Raw genomic sequence first — 21,296 nt, 5'->3', positions numbered from 1 at the left:
TTGCTATGGGGGCAGAATTTATGCAGGGGTGGAACTTAGCCAGGGGCATTGTTTAGGGTGGGGTGGGACCTAGGCAGTGTGGAGGGATGACATCTGAGTGTGCGGTGTGCCATGGCAGGGTGCCATTCAAGCCTGAGGAGGGGCCTGCGTGGAGAGGGAGAGACAGCACATCGAAAGGAGGGCCTCCAGTGTCTGGAGTTCTGGAGTTTAGAGGTAAGGCCCTGAGTGAGGGTGTGTGGGTGGGGTTTAGGCCCAGCATGTTGGAGGGGGTCTCAGAGGGGGTCTCTGAGTGTAGAGGTGGGGGTGTAAGGGTGGGGCTTGTACTCTGCATGGCAGGAGGGAGGCTACAAGGGCAGAGGATTAGTCCTGAGAGCCCAACAGGCTTCCCAGTGCTCAAGTGGACAAGAAAAACACTCGTCCCATTCCTTTCCGTTCCTTCATGTCCCTCCCCCACCATCTCCCCAAGGGTCTCCCCTGTCGCCGCTGTTCCCCTAACCGTGGGTGGGTCCCACTGGGTGTAGCAACTCCTCCCCTCCCCCAGCCACCCCTCAGGGGTGCTGGTCCCAGAGGTCTGGCTTTTACTTTTGCTCCCCCTTCCCTCCCTCCCACTCCCTCAGGACCCACATGGCTGGAAGGGGGCCTAGGTGGGCAGAGGATCGGGCCCTGGATCCCAGCAGGTTTCTGGGGGCACAAGTGAGCAGGGGAAACCTGGTCATGATCCCTTTTGATCCTCTGCCCTCCCAAAGGTTCCCCAATTTCCCCCTTCAGGCATGGGATCCCTTTCCCTCCCCCAGCCGCCCCTCAGGAGTGCCAGTCACATCCCACCTCTACTTTCCTCCCCCTTCACTTCCCCCACATTCCACATCCTACCTGGTCACTGGGGGTTCCTCCCGTCTCCTTAGGTGTCTGTGGTCTCCCACTGGTGCCTGATATGTGACCTAGTTGTGAGAAGACGTGAATTCTGCGTCCTCCTAGTGTGCCACCTTGACTCTGCCTCCCCTTCTAGTGTATTTTTTATTTCAGTTATTGTATTGTTCACCTCTGTTTGTTCTTTAGTTCTTCTAGGTCTCTAGAAGAATATTCTATCTTCTTGTTATCTCTAAATATTCTATCTTCTTGTTCTGTGCCTCCATTCTTTTTCCAAGATCTTGGATCATCTTCACTGTTATTACTCTGAATTTTTTTTTTTTCTGGTAGATTGCCTATCTCCACTTCACTTTGCTGTTCTTCTGGGGTTTTATCTTGTTCCTTCATCTGGGACATATTCCTCAGCTGTCTCATTTTGTCTAAATTTCTGTGATTGCAGCCTCTGTTACAGCGGAGTTGTAGTTCTTCTTGCTTCTGCTGTTTGCCCTCTGGGAGATGAGGCTGTCTAAGAGGCTTATGCAGGCTTCCTGGTGTGAGGGACTGGTGCTTGCTCACTGGTAGGGGGAGCTGGATCTGTCCCTCTGGTGGGCAGGACAGTGTAAATGGGTGTGTTTAGCAGATAGCTGTATGCTCAGGGACACTCTAAGCAGCCCAGCTGCTGGTGGGTGAGGCTGTGTTCCTGTCCTGTTGGCCATTTGGCCTGAGTCATCCTAGCACTGGAGCCCACAGACTGTTTGGTGGGGCCAGGTCCTGGTGAGAAAATGGTGGCCTCCAGGAAGGCTCGCGCCAATGAGTACTTCCCAGAACTACTACTGCCAGTGTTTCATCCCTGCAGTGAGCCACAGTCACCCCCTCGCCTCCACAGGAGACCCTCCAATACTAGCAGGTAGGTCTGGCCCAGTCTCTTATGAGATCACTGCTTTTTTCCTGGGTCCTAGTGCACACGAGACTTCGTGTGCCTTCCAAGAGTGGAGTTTCTGTTTCCCTCAGTCCCGTGGAATTCTTGCACTCAAACCCCACTGGCCTTCATAGTCATATTCTCTGGGGGCTCCTCCTCCTTTTGCCAGACCTCCAGGCTGGGGAGTCTGACATGGGACTCAGGACTTTCATTCCTGTGGGATAACTTCCATGGTATAATTATTTTCCAGTTTGTGCATTGTCCACCCAGTGGGTATGGGATTTTATAGTGATTGTGGCTTCTTTGTCTTTGGATGTACTGTGTCTTGGTAGGTTACAGTGCTTTTTTGTTGTTGTTGTTGTTGTTTTGGTGGTGGTTGTTCAGCAGTTAGTTGTGATTTTGGTGTTTTCAGAAGAAAAGATGAGCTCACATCCTTCTACTCTGCTATCTTTTTCCTTCTCTCTCTTAATCCAAAATTTCCTTCTTCTTAAAGGTTAAATATCTATCTATCTATCTATATCTATCTATCTATCTATATCTATATATATATAATAACCCCCTCCAAAGAGCTGGGCCTAAACCCCACTCACACAGCTTCACTCAGGGCCTTACCTCCAAACTCCAGAACTCCAGGCTTGGGAGGCCCTCCTTTTGAAGTGCTGCCTCTCCCCTAATATATATATTCAACTTATAAAAAGAAGGAAATTATATATATGTATATATATATATATATGAATATATAAATATGTTCATGAATATATATATATTCATACATATATCACATTTTTTTTATTCATTTATCTGTAAATGGACATTGAGTTACTTCCACCTCTTGGCTATTGTGATTGATGCTTGCAATGAACATGGGTGTGCAAATATCTCTTAAGATCTCACTTTCAATTCTTTTGGATAAATACCCAGAAGTGGGTTTGCTGGATCATTTGATAATTCTATTTTTAATTTTTTGTGGAACTTCCATACTGCTTTCCGAAGTGGCTGCACCATTAACGTTCTCACCAACAGTGTACAAGTGTTCCAGTTTTTCCATATCCTCACCAATATTCTCAATGACTATATCAATAGTAGCCATGGGTGTAAGGTGATATCTTATTGTGGTTTTGACTTGCATTTACCTGATGATTTGATGTCAACCACTTTCTTGTGTACCTGTTGGCCATTTGTATATCTCTTTTGGAAAAATGTCTATTCAGTTCCTCTATCCATTTTAAAATCAGGTTATTTGTTTGTTTTTGCTATTGAGTTGTATGATTCTTTATATATATAAAGAATATTTATATATATATATTTATATATATATATATCAGATACATGATTTGCAAATGTATTCTCCTATTTGCAGTTTATCCTTTCACTCTGTTGTTTCCCTTCATGCAAAGAAGTTTTTAAGTTTAATGTACTTCCATTTGTCTTTTTTTTTTTCTTTTTTTGTCACAGGATTTGGGTGTCATATCCAAGAAATCATTACCAAGTCTAATGTCATGAAAGTTTCTCCCTATGTTTTCTTCTAGCAGTTTTACAGCTTGAGGTCTTGTGTTTAGGTATTTAACCCATTTTGAGTTAATTTTTGTATGTAGTATAATGTAAAGGTCCACTTTTATTCTTTTTCATGTGGATATCCAGTTCTCCCAACACCATTTGTTGAAGAGATTTTCCCAGTTGAGTGGTCTTGGCATCCTTCAAAGATCACTTGACCATATATGTGAGGATTAATTTCTGGGCTCTCTATTTTGTTCCATTAGACTATATGTCTGTCTTTATTCTAGTACCACACTGTTTTTATTGCTGTAGCTTTATAACATGTTTTTGAAATCAGGACATGTGAAGCCTTCAAATTTCTTCTTCTTTTTAAAAGTCCATTTTGGCTTTTGGGGGCCCCTTGAGTTTCCAATAAATTTTAGGATTTTTTTCCTATATTTCAAAAAATGCTATTGGGATTTTAAGAGACATTACATTGTATCTGTAGACCCCTTTGGGTGGTATGGATAATTTTTTTTTAAAAAATTATTTTATATTGGAGCATAGTTGATTAACAATGTTGTATTAGTGTCAGGTGTACAGCAAATGACTGAGTTATATATATACATGTATTTATTCTTTTTCAAATTGTTTTCCCATTTAGGTTATTACACAATATTGAGCAGAGTTCCCTTTGCTATACAGTAAGTCCTTGTTCATTTTCTATTTTAAATACAGTGGTGTGTCAATATTAATTCTTCCAATCCATGAACAAATGATGTCTTTCCATTTATTTGTGTCTTCTTTAATTTCTTTGCCATTGTTTTGTAGTTTTTGTCATTTTACAAATCTTTCACCCCCTTGGTTAAATTTATTCCTAATTATTTTATTCTTTTTGATGCTTTTGTAGGTGGGACTGTTTTCTTAATTTCCTTTTTGGATTATTCACTGTTACTATATAGAAATGGATTTTTGTGTCCTACGACTTTGCTGAATTTATTTATTAGCTTTAACTCTGTGTCTGTGTGTGTGTATGCACATATAATGTTCAGGGTTTTCTACATAGAAGAATATGTCATCTGCAAATAGAGATATTTTGACTTCTTCCTTTCTAAATTAGATGGCTTTTATTTCTCTTTCTTGCCTGACTGCTCTGGCCAGGACTTCTAGTACTATACTCAGTAGAAGCAGTAAGTGTGGGCATACTTGCCTTGTTCCTCATCATAGAGGAAAAACTTTCAGGTTTTTACTATTGAGTATGATTTTAGTTGTGAGCTTTGCGGATATGGCCTTTATTACATTGAGCTTGTTTCGATCTCTTCCTACTTTTTAAGTCTTTTTATCAAAGAATTGTGTTGAGGGCTTCCCTGGTGGCACAGTGGTTGAGAGTCCACCTGCCAATGCAGGTGACACGAGTTTGTGCCCCGGTCTAGGACGATCCCACATGCTGTGGAGTGGCTGGGCCTGTAAGCCATGGCCGCTGAACCTGTGCGTCCTGATCATGTGCTCCGCAACGGGAGAAGCCACAGCAGTGAGAGGCCCGTGTACCGCAAAAAAAAAACCCCAAAAAAACAAAAGAAGAGTGTTGAAATTTGTCAAATACTTCTGTATCTATTGAGATGGTCATATTTTTTGGTCTTTCATTATGTTAATATGGTGTGTTACGTTGGTTGATTTTCATATCTATTGAACCCTCCTTGTACCAAGGAATAAATTTTAATTGGTCATGCTGTGTAATCCTTTAAATGTGCTGTTGAATTAAGTTTGCTATTTTGTTGAGGATTTTTGTATCTATGATAATTGGGGATATTGGTTTGTAGTTTTTTAATAGTATCTTTGTCTATCTTTGATATCAGGGAATGTTGACCTCACAGAATGAGTTTGGAAGTATTCACTTTTCTTTAATATTTTGGAAGAGTTTGAGGAGAATAGGTGTTAATTAAAAAAAAGTTTGGTAGAATTCTCCAGTGAAACCATCTGGTATTAAGATTTCCTTTGTTGAGAGATTTTTGATTACTGACTCAATCTCTTTACTAGGTCTGTTCAGATTTTCTATTTCTTTGTGATTAAGTCTTGATAGGGTGTATGTTTCTAGGAATTTATTAATTTCTTCTAAATTATCCAATTTTTTGCTGTATAATTGTTCATAGTAGTCTCTTACATTCCTTATTATTTCTTTGGTATAACTTGTAATGTTCCCTCTTACATTTCTGATTTTATTTGAGACTTCTTTTTCCCTTGGTTAATTTGCTAAGGGCTTGTCAATTTTGTTGATCTTAAAAAAAAACTGTGTTTTGTTGATTTTTTCTATTGTTTTTCTTTTCTTTATTTCACTTATTTCTACTCTAATCTTCATTATTTCCTTCCTTCTGCTACTTTGGATTTAGTTTTTTCCTTCATTTTCTAGTTCCTTGAGGTGTAAAATTAGGTTGTGGATTTGAGATATTTCTTCTTAATCTGATTACAACCATAGATTTCCCTCTTAGTATTGCTTTAACTGCATTCCCATAAGTTTGGGGATGTTATTTTTCATTTGTCTCAAGATAGTTTTAAAATTTTTCTTGTGATATTTTTTCTTTGCCTCATTGGTTCTTTAAGAATGTGTTGCTTAATGTCCACATATGTGTGAATTTCCCAGTTTTCCTTCTGCTATTGATTTCTAGTTTCATTGCATTGTGGTCAGAAAAGATACTTGGTATGATTTCAATCTTCTTAAATTAAAACTTGTTTTGTGGCCTAACATGTGGCCATCTTGGATAAAGTTTCATGGATGCTTGAGGAAAATGTGTTAGATGGAGTGTTCTGTATGTGTCTGTTAGGTCCATTGCTTTATAGTATTGTTCAAGTCTTCTCTTTCCTTATTGGTCTGGTTTTTCTATCCATTATTGAAAGTGGAGTATTGAATCCTTTTACTATTATTGTGTTGCTATTTCTCCCTTCAATTCTCTCAATATTTGCTACATATATTTGGGAACTCTGGTGTTTGGTGCATATATAGTTAAACTGTTATATCTTCCTAAAGAATTGTCCTTTTTAACATTATATAATGTCCTATTTGTCTCTTGACAGTTTTTGACTTAAAATCTATTTTGTGTGATATAAGTATGGCCTCTTCTGCTCTCTTTTGTTTATCATTTGCATGGAATAATTTTTTCCATCTTTTCCCTTTCACCCTGGGTGCATCATTTGATCTAACGTGAGTCTCATTTAGACAGCACATAGCTGGATATTTTTTTCTTTTTAATCCATTCTGACAGTATATCATTTTAATTGGGCAATATAACCCACTAAATTAATTAGTGATAAGGAAGGACTTACTACTGCTATCTTGTTAATTGTTTTCTGTATATCTTATAGCTATTTGGTATCTCATTTCCTCTCTTGTTGCCTTCCTTCCTGTTTCATTGATTTTTGTTTGTTTGCAGTGATGTGCTTTGTTTCCTTTCTCATTTCCTTCTGTGTATCCTCTATAGGTATTTTCTTTGTGGTGAACAGGGAGATTACATAAAACATCTTGAAGTTATAACAATCTATTTTAAGCTGACAACAACTTAACTTCAATCATATACAAAATCTCTACTCCTTTACATTTCTGTCCCCCTCCCCCAACTATATGTTATTAATATTTCAATAAAATGCTTTCTGGTCACCAATTTCAATGTGTGTGTTTGGGTTCTTCCTCATGCCACCATCAAGAAATTCTTCATTCTGCAACCAGTTACAGTGTGTGTGTGTGGCGGGGGGGGGGGGTGTTTCCACACCAACAATGACAAGTAATTCTCACACACCAGCTGGGTGTCCTACAATTCAACTCAGTTCTGACGCTGTTTACCTGGAGATAGCATCAGATCCCACAGGTTAAGGGCTCAGTCTCACAGATGGCTTCCCAACCCACTTCCAGATGTCAGTTGCAAGCCCAGGTTTTTACCTATGCTTCTGATCCACTGGCTATAGATTGGAAGTTTCAGCAAACCCCTTCTTCAGTTTGATTAATTTATAGAGTGGCTCTCAGAACTCAGAGAAACATTTACTTACTAGATCATCAATTTATTATAAAAGGATATAACTCAGGAACAGCCATATGGAAGGGATGCATAGGGCAAGATATGGGGAAAGGGCATGCCCTTTCTGAGCATGCTACTCTCCCCAAACCTCCATATGTTCATCAACCTGAAAGTTCTCCAAACCCCATCCCTTTAGGTTTTTATGGAAGCCTCATTACATACGTATGACTAATTAAATCTTTGGCCGTTAGTGATTGATTTAACCTCCAACCCCTCTCGCCTCCCAGAGGTCAGGGGTTTGGGGCTGAATGTCCAACCCTTTAATCACTGGCTGGTTCTCCTGGCAACCAGCCCCCATGCATACTTAGGTGTGGCCCAAAATTCACCTCATTAATATAAGAAGAGACACATTTATCTCCAAGGTGTATCTCCAAGTAAATTCCAAGGGTTTTAGGATCTCTGTGCCTGGACTGGTGACTAAGGCCAAATATATATTCCTTTTTTCTTTTTTTTTTTGCAGTACGCAGGTCTCTCACTGTTGTGGCCTCTCCCGCTGCGGAGCACAGGCTCCGGACGCGCAGGCTCAGTGGCCACGGCCCACGGGCCCAGCCGCTCCACAGCATGTGGGATCCTCCCGGACTGGGGCACGAATCCACATCCCCTGCATCGGCAGGCAGACTCTCAACAACTGCGCCACCAGGGAAGCCCCAAATATATATTTCTTATTATAAATTTCTTACTATAAATATTATCACATGCAAATTACATTTTAATATTATATATCTATTAACGTAGACTTAGAGTTAATTTTATGCTTTTTTCTCTCCAATGCTATACCAGAATTAAAAGTGATTTACACACCAACATTACAATACGACAAGATTCTGTATTTTTCTATGCAGTTATCTTTACCAAAGAGCTTTCATATTGCTTTCTATAATCCCTTCATTTCAACTTGAAGGAAATCAGCATTTCTTGTAGGTAGGTCTAATGGTGATGAACTCCCTCAGCTTTTCTTTACCAGGAAAGTCTCAATTTCTCCTTCATTTGCTGGATCACACTGTACTGTGCAAATATTTTCTCTCATTTTTTGAGTTGTCTTTTCACTTTCTTCATGGTATCTTCTGAAGCATAAAAGGTTTTAATTTTGATTGTCTGATTCATCTTTTTTTTTTTTTTGGTCACTTTTGTTTTTGGTGTCATACCTAAGCAGCCATTGCCTAACTCAAGGTCACAAAAATTTACTCTTATATTTTCTTCTAAGATCATTATAGTTTTAGCCCCTACATTTAATTAGGTGTATGAATAATTTGAATTAATATTTGTAAAATGTGTAGGGAGGGGTGTAACTATTCTTTTGCAAGTAAATATCCAGTTGTCATAGCACCATTTATTGAAAAGGTTATTCTTTCCCTATTGAATTGCCCAGGTACTCTTGTTGATCAATTGCCCCTAAGTGTAAGGATTTATCTCTAGACTTTCCATTCAATTCCATTAATATGTATGTCTATTCTCATGCCAGTAGCATACTGTCTTTATTACTGTAGTTTTTTAATAAGTTTTGAAATGCTGGGCGTTAGTGATGATGGCGGCAGCGGTGGCAGTGGTTCTGAGTCCAGGGCATATATCCTTTTTGATGCTTTAACTTGTATGACTAAAAATTCAAAGGGTTGTGAATTTGCTTTTTAAAAATGGCAAACTAGAACAAAATTCCTTTTCCCCATGAGCTTTATTCCAGACCACCACAGCTGTGATAAGTGAGTGCTGTTTTGGGAAATGTAGGTGTGAGAATGACTGTACAGTGTAGGTAATATGTGTGTTTGCTCGCCAGGGGTTGAGGAATTGTTGGCCATCTTTTTCCTGGCCGCCTTGCTCTCCCTGGGCTACATTAGGACCCCAAGGCTCACCCAGGCCATATTGTGAGAATGTGTTGTGCTGCACAGTTCCCTGCAAGTGCAGACTCCGTGGACAGGTCTTCTGCAGGACTTGCTCTTCTGTATCGTGTTTGCCTGAGCACTGTCCCTAAGGCTGCCCGAGTCACAGGGTTCTGCCTGCACTACAAAGGCTGCATGCAGAGCCCCACATGGAGTTCCCCCTTCCAGTCCCTGTGATGGGACTGCTCTCCAACTCTCCTTTGGATACCACCCTCTCATTCCTGTTCTAGCTCTTCCCATCCTGAATACCTTGATGGTCACCTTGATGAAACACCTGCATTCCACCACCCCATCCCCAACATTCCCTTCTCTCTCTGAAACATATCAAAATCTCCAGGTGTGAAATGGGAGAGAATGATGACTGGGACTAGAAACCTACAGGATCAAAGCTCTTTACCCTGCTAGGCCAGAGGGGAACCCATCAGCACACCAGGGTCTACCTACTCTCACACAGGAGCTTCCTTGCTGCAATATAGCAAGGTGGATAAGTTGGTAGGGAAGGAAAGGGGAATGAGAAGATTTGTATTATTCACAGACAGATAAAATCACAATACCGTAAGTCAGCCTCTTCACAGTGCACCCAGCTATGGCCTAGTTTGGAGGCGCTCCCAGATACAGGCTCAGCACTTCCCAAGCATGACTTGGAATAAAGCTGGAGACAAGTGGGAACAAGATTTCCACAGTGGAAGGAGAAGGTAGCAAGGTAGAGCTGTGCCCTGTCACCTCTGCACAAGCCTCCCTGTGGCCCCATATCTCCACCCACTCCAGATCCATGACTGCTATATTGCAGCAAGGAAGCTCCTGTGTGAGAGTAAGTGGACCCTGGTATGCCGACGGGTTCCCCTCTGGCCTAGCAGGGTAAAGAGCTCTGACCCTGTAGGTTTCTAGTCCCGGTCATCATTCTCTCCCATTTCACACCTGGAGACCACCAATTATCTTTAATATTTTTTATTGTGGTAGAATACATATAACATAAAATTCACCATTTTAAGTGTACAATTTGGTGCTATTAATTACATTCACGATTTTGTGCAACCCTTATCACTATCTATTTCCAGAACTTTTTATCACCCCAAAACAGAAACTCTGTACCCATTAAGCAATAACTCATTTCCCACTTCCCAGAGCCCCTGGTAACCTCTAATTTACCTACTGCCTCTGTGACTTGCCTATTCTAGATATTTCATATAAGTAGAATCCTACAATAATTGTTCTTTTGTATCCAGCTTATTTTACCTGACATAATGTATTCAAGGTTCATCCATGTCTCAGAATTTCATTTGTTCTTATGACTGAATAACATCCCATTGTATGTATTTACCACATTTGTTTATCATTTCATCTGTTAATAGATACTTGGGTTGTCTCCACCTTTTTACTATTGTGAATAATGCTGCAATGCACACGGTGTGCAAGTGTCTATTTGAGTCCCTGTTTTTAATTCTTTTGGGTATATATAGTCATTCCTCTCTATCCACAGGGGATTTGTTCCAGGATCCGCCATGGATACTAAAATCTGTGGATGCTCCAGACCCTTATATAAAATGGTGTAGTATTTGCATATAACTCACGGATAAACACTTGTATACTTTAAATCATCTCTAGATGACTTGTAATACCTAATACAATGTGAGTGCTGTGTGAAGAGTTGGTGGCCTGTCGCAAAGCCAAGTTTTGAAAGTTTTTTGGAGCTTTCTGGAATTTTTCCCCTAAATATTTATAATCACTCTTGCCTGAATCTGTGGATGTGGAACCCACAGATATGGAGGGCTGACTGTACTTAGGAATGAAATTTCTGCTTCATATGTTAATTCTATGTTTAACTTTCTTGAGGAACCATCAAACTGATCTCCACAGCAGCTGCACCGTTTTGCATTCTCACTAGCAGTTGTGAGAGGGTTCCAATTTCCCCAGATCGTTGCAACATTTATTTTCCTTTTAAAAAAATTATAGTCATCCTAGTAGGTATGAAGTGATATCTCATTGTGGTTTTGATTTGTATTTCCCTAGGGACTAATGATGTTGAGCGTGTTTTTATATGCTTGTTGCCCATTTGTATATCTTCTTTGCGGAAATGTCCTTCAAGTCCTTTGTCCATTTTTAAATTGAGTTGTTTGTCTTTTTGTCATTGAGTTGTAAGATTTCTTTATGTATATTGAGCTCTTTATCATATATACGATTTATAAATATTTTCTTCTGTTCTGACAGTTTTCTTTTTCCTTCCTTAATAATATCATTTGTTGCACAAACGTTCTTAATTTTGATAACGTTCAATTTGTCTGTTTTTTTCCTTTGGATTTAATATCTAAAGATCCATTGCCAAACCCAAGGTCATGGAGATTTAAATGTTTTCTTCCAAGAGTTTTATGGTTTTATCTCTTATATTTACATTGTTGATCTATTTTGAGTAAATTTTTGTAAATGGTATGAGGTAGGGGTCCAACTTCATAGTTTTGCATGTAGATATCTAGTTATCCCAGCACCATTTGTTGAAGACACTATTCTTTCCCCATTGACTAGACTTGCACCCTTGTTGAAAATCTGTTGGCCATATATATGTAGATTTATTTCTGGACTCTCAATTCTATTCCATTGATCTGTAGGTTTATCCTTATGCCAGTACCACACTGTTTTGATTACTGTAGCTTTATGGTAAGTTCTGAAATTGGGAAATGTAAGTCCTCCAACTTTATTCTCCTTTTTCAAGATTGTTTTGACTGCTCAGGGCCGTTGCAATTCTGTTTAAATTTGAGGATCTACTTTTCCATCTCTGCAAAAAACGTTCTTGGACTTTTGATAGGGATTCCATTGAATCATTGATCATTTCTGGTAATTGTGTCATCTTAATAATTATATTTCTTCCAATCCATGGACATGGGTCATCTTTCCATTTATTTATGTCTTTCAAAATTTCTTTCAGAAATGTTTTGTAATTTTTAGTATACAAGTCTTTCACCTCATTGAAAGAGGAGGATATCCTGATCTTACTGTACTATTATCCCAGCTTGTCTGTATGTTTGAAAACCATTATAAAAGTTGAGAAAATAAAACACACAAAGAAGCGAAGTCTAGTTTAAATGGAAATATGAAAGTGCATCCTGTTGTCCAGCCAAAGCTCCTGCCCTCACCGGCACAGGCCAGGCTAAGAAGGGGGCATGGATCTGTGCCTTCATGCCCTTCAAGAATTGATCCATCCAGGCTAGTGCAGGTGAGGGAGGACGTACAGATGGGGAATAAGATGAGGGAGAAAATCCTAGGTGCTTCTGTTTAGCAGATGCTGGTGGTGCTTCTCTATAGGCTGTCCTTTGTCATTTCTAACAGTGACCTTGTCATGAGGTAGGAAGTGGGTGATAAGGGAGCGAGGTATCTGTGGTATTCTTTGAGGATGTAGAGGGACTGCCTCTCTGCACATTCCCTTAATTGGATCCCACATTTTCTGGTTGACTTCTTTCTTCTTCTCAGCTCCTAGCCTTGCTGTGACTCCAGGGGCACTTCATCTGACAGTCTGCCCTCTTAGGCAGGGTCCTTTTAGGATGACTCACACCTGATACCTTGGGAGTCAGTGTCACTTGGCTTTGGGAAAATTCACATATCTTTGCCTCTCCACTTTCTGTACATACAGCTTTTCCTCTGCCCAATCCTGCCAGCCACCAGCCCTTCTCCGTTCTCTTCCTGGCTTCTCCAGGGGGGACCCATCCACATCCTTCAGATCTGCCCATCTCTTTCAGGAATGTTATGTGTCTGTTCTTGCAACAGGAATGGGCCTGTGAGTGCAGGAGCTCAGGAGGCCTCCTCCTAAACCTGGGAGCCTGTCTCCTACTGACAGGTCTCCTTCCAGGGTTATGCTGAGGTGCAGGCCTGAAGATGGGCAAGGCGCTGATGACTGGAGACCAGGGGAGGTGTGGTTAGCACCTTTGGGTGTGTTTTCAGCCAAAACTCAGTCAAAGTCCCATTCCATGTTGTCATACTGTTTTGGAGATACAGAAATGAGACTCAGCTTGTCCTTTTCTAAAGAGGGAGGTGTGCAGTCATTGGCAAGTGCAGAGTGAGAGAGTAGCTGTCTGGAAGCTCCCCATCCCTGTGACTCCGTCGCAGAAGGCACTGTGAGTGGCAGAGCAGTGGCATGATCTCTGTCCCAGTAAGATACCTGGGGAGGAAGCAAGTGTGTCTTAACAATCCCAGGGCTAGTGTGCTGGAGCTGGTGGTCAGGGTATACTTGGCTCTGACACATCCTTCCAGGGACACTCGGAGTTGTGGCAATATCAGCTGGAGTAGAGTGAGGGTGGCCTTGGTCATAGCAAGATGCCCCTTCCCTATTTTCTGTCTGTGTTGTGGTGGAACCATTACTAAAAATTTAAATGTCTGATGAGCCACTGTCATAGTCCTGCTCTGTGTCCAGCACTGAAATGTCAGTTGGTCCATGTGGACAACCCCATCCCTCAGTGACACCACAACCAGAGGACCCCTCCTGCCTGCACCAACTTTCCCAATCTCATGACCATGCACACATGTTTGGGGGAGGTGGGGGGTCCTAAGTTCTTGCACGTGGATTTCAGAATTGCTGATTTCTAAGTGGTGTGACTATCAGCTTTGCTGACTTACTCCCGGAAGGGGCTGTCGCAAGCACACAGCTTCCAGAATGCGGTAGAACATATATATTTCTGTCCTATCCAGCAAGGTCATCCCGTCCCTTGGGCCAGAATAGATTGGGAGGCAAAATCACCAGGGGCAGTGACAAAGGGCCTCGTCTGGCCTCCACCTGACCTTGGCATCCCTCCCTCCTCAATCCAATGTTAAATGGAGGCTCCTTTCACTTCTACTGGCCCACATCTCCCTCTTGGGGCTCTAAAAGGAATAGCACATAGTCTCCCATAGCCTAGGCTGTTTTCTTGATGCTCCTGCCAGGGGTGACCCCAGAGAATGTGGAGGATGTCTGGGGAGGCAGCACAACTGCACAACTGGACTTATGGTCCGTGCTTACTGTCTGTCTGCCAGACTGAATGCACTTGGACCACCTCGGAGTGACCTTGTGTTGCATGAGAAATGGCCGAGAGACCAACAATGCATTACGTGCATTATGTGTGGGTCCACCAGCGGGTTCAGGGAACTGGACTGTGCAGGATTCAGGCCTACCTACAGGTGTGTCTGGCCTGCTGGGGGTTGGGGTGGGGCGCAGTCTGTGCTCATGACATCCTTACCATGACTTGGACTCCTCAGTCACCTTCCTGCCAGGGAAACACACGGGGTTTCTCCTGTGGGCTTTTCTTTTTCCTTTTTTAAAAAAAATCTCACTGAGGACTGGAATTTGCTTTCCAGGTAGGGGGTGGATCCAGCAGGCACAAGGCAATATTTATGAATTTGTTGTGACAAATCATATAAGAATTTGACACCACCACCAAAAATCAGCGATAGAAACAAGACAGGGAAGAAAATAATAGATTAGTATACAGAATGCATAATGAAGTTGCACCAATCAATAAGAAAAGTATAGGAAAATAGGTAGAAGGTATGAAAAGGCATTTCACAGAACAGCAAGTGTGGATGGTCCAGAAGCTCATGAAAATATGCTTTGCCTCGTTAGTCATTGGGCATTTTCATTAGGGAAATGCCAAATGAAATCACAGTGAAATGCTATTTTATACTCACCAGATGGCCCAATATGAAAGTTTCTGGCAATATGGAAAGTCCTGCTCTCTGTTGGAGGCAGGGTCTGTCACTGCCAAGAGGAGAACAACTTGGCAGACGTGGTGAAGTGAGGGGTGCACTTCCTACACTCAGCATTTCCCGTCCAATAAATAGAGAGGTGGGAATAGGGCCTTTCTCAGATGATGGGAGTCATTGTGAGCCATAAACCTAGTTCAACGGGTCAAGGTCAGCATTAAGAAATGAAATAGAACGAAAATACTGAGAGTACACTCCAGGTAGGGCAAGCATTATTTTCTAGAACTCTTGTAAAAATATGTGTACAGAGTTACAATATAAAATCATCTTTTCCCTGCAGATCAGTTTGAAAATCTCTTCCCTGGAGGAACTGTTGTCTGTAATTCAGGAGACACAAGCCAAGATGATACATGGCAGCACTTGGAAGAGCCAAAAATTGTCAGCAAATTAAAGACCCAGAAATAACGAACTGTGGGGTATTCTAACAGTGGGATAGTACAGAGTGAGGAAATATATGCACCAGAAGTGCACTTAGTGTGGATGAGTATCAGAGACTTCAAACTCTGAGAAAAGCAAGTTACATGAGGTTCTCTACAGAACGATGCCATATAAAAACTGCCAGCCAACAAGGACTGAATATAGTGTAAGCATTCATGTGTATTGAGACAAAGTATGAAGGGATGCATGGGGCCAAAAACAAATACCAAATTCAGGAAAGTGGTTACTTCTGGGTGGAAGGAGGTGTTGGTGATTGGGGAGCAGTATACAGGAGCAGTTTTATTTTTAAGCTAGTGTGTGGGCATATGGGTATCCATTGTGTGGTCTTTATATGCTTTGGTACCTTTAAATAGTACTAAATAAACAAAATTCTCTTTAAAAGTCCTATCTTGTGGAAGTTTTATCAGTTTTTCACTCTGAGGTATGCATAGTCGATCATCCCCTCCACCCCAGGATGAGGTTTCAGGGAACATGCAGGCACCACCCCCTCAGGAAAGCAGGCAGGAGATGCTCTGCTGAAGCAAAGACAATGGGACCCTCCAACCACACTGTCTGCGCTCCGCCCCATGTGTCTGTCTGCTCAGCCCCATGTGTCTGTCTCCTCTGCACTGAACCCCTTGAGACTTCTTATCCCCACCTTCCATGCCTGCTCCATTCTCCACGCTTCTGCTCATGAGCTGCTCTCCCGGTGCCTGCTTCCATTGCCCTTGCCCTCACCCTTCGGGAACTTCTCCTGAAGGGTGTCACAGATGGTGCCCTTCTGAGCATCCAGGACCCCTGTGTACTCTCCTCCACCGAATCACTTTCTGCCCTGAATATCACCGTCCGTGTGGTGGCCTCCCCACGTTTATGAGCCCCCTGGAGCAGGGGCTAACTTGTAAGTTACTTGCTGGGTCATCAGCTCCTGACACAGACAAGGCACTTAGAATACATCAGATGATGAAGAAATGGAATTAAAATGTTCTTTATTTACTTTTTCACCTTGTATATCTTTTTTTTCAACATCTTTATTGGAGTATAATTGCTTTACAATATTGTGTTAGTTTTGGCTGTATAACAAAGTGAATCAGCTATATGTATACATATATCCCCATATCCCCTCCCTCTTGCGTCTCCCTCCCACCTTCCCTAACCCAACCCCTCTAGGTGGTCACAAAGCATGGAGCTGATCTCCCTGTGCTATGTAGCTGCTTCCCACTAGCTATATATTTTACATTTGGTAGTGTATGTATGTCAATGCCACTCTCTCACTTCGTCCCAGCTTACCCTTCCCCCTCCCCGTGTCTTCAAGTCCTTTCTCTACATCTGCGTCTTTATTCCTGTCCTGTCCCTTGGTTCTTCAGAACCACTTTTGTTTTAGATTCCATATATATGTGTTAGCATATGGTATTTGTTTTTCTCTTTCTGACTTACTTCACTCTGTATGACAGACTCTAGGTCCATCCACCTCACTACAAATAACTCAATTTTGTTTCCTGTTATGGCTGAGTAATATTCCATTGTATATATGTACCACATTTTCTTTATGCATTCATCTGTTGATGGACACTTAGGTTGCTTCCATGTCCTGGCTATTGTAAATAGAGCTGCAGTGAACATTGTGATACATGACTCTTTTTGAATTATGGTTTTCTCAGGTTATATGCCCAGTAGTGGGATTGCTGGGTCGTATGGTAGTTCTATTTTTAGTTTTTTTGTGTTTGTTGGCAATCTGTATATCTTCTTTGGAGAAATGTCTATTTAGGTCTTCTGCCCATTTTTGGATTGGGTTGTTTATTTTTTTGATATTGAGCTGCTTGTATATTTTGGAGATTAATCCTTTGTCATTTGCTTCATTTGCAAATATTTTCTCCCATTCTGAGGGTTGTCTTTTCATCTTGTTTATGGTCTCCTTTTCTGTGCAAAAGCTTTTAAGTTTCATTAGGTCCCATTTGTTTATTTTTGTTTTTCTTTCCATTTCTCTAGGGAGAAGGTCAAAAAGGATCTTGCTGTGATTTATGTCATAGAGTGTTCTGCCTGTGTTTTCTTCTAAGAGTTTTATAGTGTCTGACCTTACCTTTAGGTCTTTAATCCATTTTGAGTTTATTTTTGTATACGGTGGTAGGGAGTTAAAATGTTCTTTAAAAGATCAAACAATTACTCGTGTCATTCACATTGCAGTTCCCATCTCCTGGCTTGAGAGTGAAATCATAAATCTTATGGTAGAGGACACAGGTAACTGACACCCACCCCCCATTCCCTGAGAAGATGGTGAGTTGTGAGGGGAGGAAGGGGGTACAGACAACCTGGATTCCAGCATCCAAACTATGGCTGGTCTGCATCATGAAGGTCCAATGATGACAGTAGAAATGAATCTTTTCCCTTCTCCTTTCTTTTACATCTTGGATCTTGGAGAATCATTTTGTCTCTACCTGCTTCCCTTCCTTTTAAATTAGCTGCCCAGCATCAAAACGAAGAAAATACTTAAAGATAAATTTAACAAAGGAAGTGCAAGACTTGTGCACTAACTACAAAACATTGTTGAAAGAAATAAAAGACCTCAATAAATGGAAACTATGTTCATGGATTGGAACATTTAAGATCATTAAGATGGTATACTCCCCCAAATGATCTACAGATTCAACATAATCACTATCAATATCTCAGCTAACATTTTTTTCTTGGCAGAAAATGACATGCTGATCCTAAAGTTCATATAGAAATTCAAGGACCCAGAATAGTCAAAATAATCTGGAAAAAGAATAACAAATGTGGAGGACTCATGCTGTGTCATTCCAAAACTTAGTATAAAGCTATGGTAATCAAGACAGCATGGTACTGGTATAAGGAGAGATACGTGGGTAGGTGGAATCAAACTGAAATAAACCTTAATTTGTGGTCAACTGGTTTTTTATTGAAGTATAATTTTATTGATTTTTTATTGAAGTATAATTTACTTACAATGTTATCATAGTTTCAGGTGTACAACATAGTGATTTAATATTTCTATACATTACAAAATGATCACCATGATAAGTCTGGTTACAGCTGTCACCATACAAAGTTATTACTATATTATGGACTATATTTCCCATGCCATAAGTTACACTGCTGTGACTTACTCATTTAATAACTGGAAGTTTGTACTTTTAATCCTCCCTCCCCTCTGGCAACCACCAGTTTGTTCTTTGTATCTATGACACTGTTTCTGTTTTGTTACGTTTGTTCACTTGTTTTTTTAGATTGCACATATAAGTGAAATTTTATGGTATTTGTGTTTCTCTGTCTGACTTATTTCATTAGTATGATACCCTCTAGGTACATCCATGTTGTTGCAAATGGCAAGATTTCATTCTTTTTTATGGTTGAATAGTATTCACATCTTCTTCATCCATTCATCTACCAATGGGCATGTAGGTTGTTTCCATATCTTGGCTATTGTAAATAATGCTACAATGAACAGTGAGGTGCATATATCTTTTCAAATTAGTGTTTTTTGTTTTCTTCAGATAAATACCCAGAAGTGAAATTGCTGGATCATATGGCAGTTCTATTTTTAATTCTTTGAGGAAGCTCCATACTGTTTTCCACAGTAGTTGTACCAATTTACCAACAGGGCTTGAGTGTTCCCAATGGTCAATTGATTTTTGACAAGTATGCCAAGATAATTCAGTGGGAAAAAGACTATCTTTTTCAACACATAGTGCTGGGACAACTGGATATTCACATGCAAAAGAAAGAAATTGGACTCCTACCTCATATCATATGTAAAACTTAATGCTAAATGGATCATAGACATAAATGCAAGAACTAAAACTATAAAACTCTTAGAAGAAAGAATAGCAGTAAATTTTCATGAATCTGAGTTAGGTAATGGCTTCTTATATATGACAACAAAGGCATAATGATAAAAGAAAAAATAGATAAATTGGATGTCATTGATATGAGAAACTTTTGTGTTTCAAAGACTATTATCAAAGGGCTTCCCTGGTGGCACAGTGGTTGAGTCTGCCTGCTGATGCAGGGGACACGGGTTCGTGCCCTGGTCTGGGAAGATCCTACATGCCGCGGAGTGGCTGGGCCCGTGAGCCATGGCCACTGAGCCTGCCCATCCAGAGCCTGTGCTCTGCAACGGGAGAGGCCACAACAGTGAGAGGCCCGTGTACCGCAAAAAAAAAAAAAAAAAAAGAACAGTCAAAGACTATTATCAAAAAACTGAAAAGACAACTTGAAGAATGAGAGAAAATATTTGCAAAATACATACCTGGTGAGGGTCTAGTATTTAAACTATATAAAGAACTACAATAACAATAAAAAGACAAAATTCCAATTTAAAAAGGGCAAAGATTTTAATAGAAGTTTCTTCAAGTGACCAATAAGCACATGAAAAGATGCTTGACATCATTAGTCATAAGGAAAATGCTAATCAAAACTACAAGGAGATACCATTTCATACCCACTAGAATGGCTCCAATAACAAGTGTCAGCAAGGATGTGGAGATACTGGAACCTTCATACATCACTAGTGGAAATGTACAATGGTGCAGCTGTTTTGGAACACAGTTTGGCAGTTCCTCAAAATGTTAAACATAGAATTGCCATATGGTCTAGAAATTCAACTGCTAGGTATAAACCTAAGAAAAATGAAGACATACTTTCAAAAAAACTTGTACATGAATATTTATAGCAACATCTTTCATAATAATCAAAAAGTGAAAACAATTCAAATGTCCGCCAGCTTATGAATGGTTAAATAAAATCGGGCATGTCCATGGAGTAGAATTATTATTCAGTCATAAAAAGGAATGAAATAGTGATACATGCAACACCATGAATGAACCTTGCAAACATTATGCTAACTGATGAAAGCTGGCCACAAAAGACCGTATAGTGTGTAATTCTATTTCTATGAGATGTCCAAAATAGGAAAACCTGTAGAGACAGAAAATAGATTGGTGGTTGCCACAAACTGGGGAGAAGAGAAAATGGGAAATGATTGCTAACAAATAGGTTCCTTTTAGAGAGGATGAAAATATTCTAAAATTAGAACAACTAACTAGGTGAAAGTTGCACAGTTCTATGAATACACTAAAAACCATAGAATTGTCCACTTTAAAAGGGTAAATTTTATGGTATATAAATTATATTTCAATACAGCTTTTATAAAAATAATTAGCTTCCAGCACAGGAGTCAAGAGTGAGTAGGGCAGGCGTAGGTGTTCCACGAGGCCTGACTACAGACCCAGCTGCCTGCTGCATTACTTCTTGTTGAGTCAAACGCCTTCCCTGGGCAGCTCAGACGTCAGCAAGCACATTCTGGGCCAACGTGACAATTGGGTGATTAATACCTCCTTACCAACAGAGCACATTTGCCTTTATTTTTCAACCCCATTTAAGTAAATAGGCTCATATGGTTGGCGGTGGCTGCTAAGGAGTGTAAGCAGCAATGTACAGACAGTCATGGCCTGGGGAATTCCCCAATAGGAGCCCTTGGCCGTTTTGTCTTCCACCTGATTTTTTGTGGGACCAAACAGGGGCTGAACCACTGATGTTGGGTGACCCGCTGGAGGAAGGGTCAGGTATTGGAGCATGTGTCTGACCTGGGTCATTCAACCGTCCTGGGCTCAACGTGGAGATAAGCATAGCTTCCTTGCATAGGTGTTGTTGAGAGAGAGAGCAAATACATGCCAGACAGACAGATGGTGCTCAATACAAGACATGGTGATAGTTATTCTTAGACAAGAGTTTCAATAAAACACAGCTCCTTAGTCTTCTCAACTATTACTCTTAAGTTCCATCTTCTCTGCTTTCAGATCAAGTACAGTGTGGGGAGGAAATTGGAGAAGGTTGACACTGTTCCACAGCTTTAGGGGACCACTTGGCCCAGTGAACTTGAAGTCTTGCTTTTACACATCTGGCTGAGAAGCTCCTAACTCAGAACCCTAGGAGCCCTCTTCCCTCCCTCAGCACCTTTCCATT

The sequence above is a fragment of the Aethalodelphis obliquidens genome, unplaced genomic scaffold, assembly GCF_003676395.1.
Source record: "Aethalodelphis obliquidens isolate GAN/ISIS:26980383/991018 unplaced genomic scaffold, ASM367639v1 scaffold47, whole genome shotgun sequence".
Lineage (NCBI taxonomy): Eukaryota > Metazoa > Chordata > Mammalia > Artiodactyla > Delphinidae > Aethalodelphis > Aethalodelphis obliquidens.
Note: the sequence above shows the minus strand (reverse complement) of the source record.